This window comes from Octodon degus, unplaced genomic scaffold (genome assembly GCF_000260255.1).
Source record: "Octodon degus isolate 3935 unplaced genomic scaffold, OctDeg1.0 scaffold00096, whole genome shotgun sequence".
Lineage (NCBI taxonomy): Eukaryota > Metazoa > Chordata > Mammalia > Rodentia > Octodontidae > Octodon > Octodon degus.
The window spans coordinates 5,007,509-5,011,551 of record NW_004524672.1 but is presented as its reverse complement, the minus strand read 5'-3'; the positions used below and the strand labels follow the sequence as shown (position 1 = coordinate 5,011,551).

General features: G+C 36.9%; 1 protein-coding gene across 1 annotated transcript in view; it reads right to left on the bottom strand.

Moving 5' to 3' along the window:
• Scg2 (secretogranin II) overlaps nt 1–970 on the bottom strand; it is a 5,547-nt gene extending 4,577 nt beyond the window's left edge. Inside the window, exon 1 of the mRNA XM_004638158.1 lies at nt 756–970. The gene's annotated coding sequence lies outside the window, so the exon portion shown is untranslated. The remainder of the gene's footprint in view (nt 1–755) is intronic.
• Nucleotides 971–4,043: the final 3,073 nt, after the last annotated feature.

The window sequence follows — 4,043 nt, the reverse complement described above, 5'->3', positions numbered from 1 at the left end:
AAAGTAATTATACAATATTTTTCAATCAAATCATTGTACTTGCATCAGTAATTTATACACCTATGAATATTTTCATGATCTATTCAGAAGTAAATTTTCTCTGTAATTCAGAGTCATACGCAGCAAGAAAGAAGCCTATGAATAGGACCATTTCAAGCTATTTTTCTAGAACTAAAATTAGGAGATACTCACAGAAGCCTTTTCGAAATATATCAGTTCATATAATAATGTTACATAGTTAATTTAGAGTCCTTTTAAGGTAAACAGCAAAGAAAAAATTAGTTCCAAAACTGGATGCCTGTATGACTAATGTATTCACCAGCCTTTGAATCATTAGAAACCTACTGTTACGAAGATTAAGCATATAAATTATAACTCTGATTTTTAAAATCTGACTCTGAGGGGAAGAAGCAATATATTAAGGCAAGAAACAAAATATCAGGCTTGGCTAACTTTACATTAATAGGTGTGTTAACACTCAAATTCCTAACTTTTTCACTCTTCTTACGTATGATTATTTAAATAGTGTTCTGCTTAATAAATATCGAATAGCAAGCACGCAGTACAAATCCCAGATTCGATCAGCTAGACGCACAAATATCACATCCTTACTCTGGCTGAAGAGCAGCAGGTTGCTACTACGTTATTCTATTGATACAAGCTTGCTAAAATCATCTTATTCTTCCCAGCTAAGGATTGAAGAAAGAGTACGCAATTTAGAACTTTCCAGTAAATCGAAGAGAAAAATAGCCTACCTCTTTTTTTATATGACAGAGAAGGTCGACAGCATGTTCCTCCCTCCGGTCGGCTGGGTGAGCGTCTCGGGCTGTTTCAGCACCCGGACAGCTCCTGGGCTTATACGGAGCGCGGCGCCTGACTCCGCACTGCCACACTGACGTCACCGGGCTCGGCCACAAACCCCAGCGCCAGAGAGCTTTTTGCAAAGAATCCGAGAGAAAATAATCACTTTCTACATTTTTTTAAAGTGTTGCGTGCTTACGCCACCTGTCTTTCTATTGCAAAAATTGCAGTTTTCTTTTTTTTTTTTTTTCCTTCTTATATCTGAATCTTTAAGGCTTGAAATAAAATCTCTGCTCAGTTTCCTTTAGAAAGAAATCCATCAGACAGACATGACTAATTGCAAGATAATTTCATCTAAGATCTAATATCTCGTTAGAAGGTGTCTTGTCTCTGTCACATTATTGTTGTCATTGTCCTCATTATAAGAAAGTTTTTCAGATGAGGTTGTTTCTTCTTTGTCACCCTCAAAGAAATTGCAGTATCATTTCCTGGTATTCCTTAAGACGAATGGAGGACACTTCATAAATATGAAAGACCATATTTCAGGTCATGGCTATGACTGTCTTCTAAAAAAATCATGTTCATTTGAATAAAAAGGAGAGCTGCTTCCTTTTTGGATGAGGACTAATATCTTCAATATGGGTTTTGAAGTAAGGATTCCTAAAATTTCAAGTTTAGTAGTTGATAATTCTATATAAAGGGACAATCTTTCACAGTATCTTATCTTTGAAAAGGAAACTCACTGTGTCATTGCTATTTCATCTTTTTTTTCTCATTAAAATGAATAAAAGCTATTTTTAAAAAAAAGAAAAGGAAGCTCAGTCTCTGGGTACTGATGAGCATATTTCTCCCTACTAGAGAAAACTAAGTCCTCTGAGTGTTTGAGGGAAAAATGCGACATGTATGTGACTAGAATGTTCCTGCAATCACAAGGATGTAGCACAGTAAATATTTTTCTTGTTCGATTGCATGAGATGAATTAAATACCTTCTGTGAATATGCCCAATCCAGGGAATAATATAATACTTAATTCCCAGCTCTTAGATTTATAATTCATAATACTTGCCATGCTTTGCCATGTAACCTGATTACACGTTTTAATAATTTATGTGAGTCTAAATTTTCAGCTTTATCAAAGATATGAGTTTTCTAAAACCTATATATGCTGAAGTATATTTTAAGAATACAAATGGATCTTGCTATGTAAGACAACCTTTATGTCTAAGTGAACAATTATCTACTGGTTGTATCCACTGATAAGCTATATCTCCTAGGTGCCAGATACACTGACAACTTCTGGTGACAGAAAAATTAACGATTGACCTTTTGCCTCTGAGAATAATTTTTATTAGCATGGGTAAAAGGTAGATAGATTATTTTGATGTGGTTGGAAAGCACAACCACAGTCAGAAGCTAGCCAGTTGTCTAGGGAGCATCGTATTGACCATTTGGCTTACCTTGAAATTGGGGGAAGAGACAGAGAAAGAAGCTTAATCTGAGGTTTCTTACTATCTGGTTTTTAAAAACTGAACTCTATGCTACAATACTAGAAAAAGGACAGTGCTCTTGAATTTCTCCAGGAAAGAAAAGATACCTTAAAATCTTAATGAAAATGAGAATCCTGGGGAAAGTAACCCTTGATTCTCCCTATTGTCTCTCCTAGTGAAGATGCTTGAATTTTCTAAATGATGAGGAGACTACTGGCTGTGGATCCACAAGGAACTCACCCAGATGCAGACTGGACTTCCACGGCCAGTTCATCCAGTATATTTCTGCCTCATGATGGTCAAGTGTTCAGTTGACGAGACTTGTGCAAGTGCATCTTGTGTGTCAGGCACCATCTTATTGACATCAACTCATTCACTGGTATCCCAGCTTTACACACATAAGGTTGTGCTTTGGTTTGGTTTTTAGATGTTAACAGAGGCCTGGCCAGCAGGTCTGAGTTTGACCTAATTTTCTATCCAGGAGTTCTAAGTTCTTTGTGATCAGTTAAACTAACCAATTACAACGAAGCCTTAGAAAATTCTTCACAGTTATTCTTAAAGAAGTGGGTGTGTTCAGCACACATTTCAAAAGCCCTCAAGGTAGTCATCCTACCTGGCTGGTACAATCATGGAAAATTTAACTTGTTTGGCAAGGGCCAAAGCCTAAGGCCCGAGAGGCAGCCCTGTTGCCTGAAAATATTCTTAATAACCTAAAAGACATACAGAACATCTCTTAAATGTTTGAGGAGTGAGATGTCAGCAGGCCTCCACCAGGATAGACTCGTGCCATCCTGACAAAGGTAAGGGCAGAACACAGATGCACGAGGGCAATTTAATTTGTGCCTGTCTCCTGATCAGCATCCCTTATTGAGTTCTGATACCTCCCAACCGTGGTACTTTGAACCTAATTTAATCCTCCAAACAATTACATGACAGGTATTTTTACCTCTGCTTAATGGATGAAGAAACAAAAGCTCAAAAACTGGTAAATGGGTCATCATTTGGGGCTCATAATTGGAAGAACTGGAATTGGAGTGTGGGTCCTTCCACCAGCATTTCAAAGCTAAAGACTATGACCCAGGGATTCTGCTAGGTGGAAGAAATACAATACAGATCAAATAACCAAGATCCAAGTCTAGAATGTGGTTGGTTTGGCAAAAATTCTCCAAGGATTATTGTCTTGTGGCTTTTCTTGGATGTTTCCCAGGTGACATAGGACAGTGCTACGTAGGGCAACATAAATGAAAGAAAGAATTAACATTAGATCCCTTTCTTGCCTACCATAATTTCTTCCAAACAAGATAGTAGTTATCAAATTTGGAAAATGTTACTCATCCTGCTGTTTTTCATAGATTTTCCAATGTGTTATAGCTAGTATACCTGTAAAAGTCTCCAATTTTCTAGGAGTTATTGATTCTAAAGGAAATGATTTCCCCAACATAAGTCTATTTGGAGAGAAAAATAGTGTATACTTATATAAAAGTCAAATATTTTGTTGAATGTGAAATACTATAGGGCATATATAGAGCATTTGAAATAACCCATAGAGCCAAGTACCGTGTCACAAGCCTGTAATCCCAGCATTTGAGAGGCCTGGGCAGGAGGATTGTTGTGAGTGTAAAGCCACCCTGAGTTACGAAGCAAGTTCAAGGTAAGCCTGAATTACATAGTGAATGACCATCTCAAAATAGACAAAAATGAATAAATAACTTATATGTCTTTTATCATTAAGTCTGAGATAAGAGTATTTTAAAC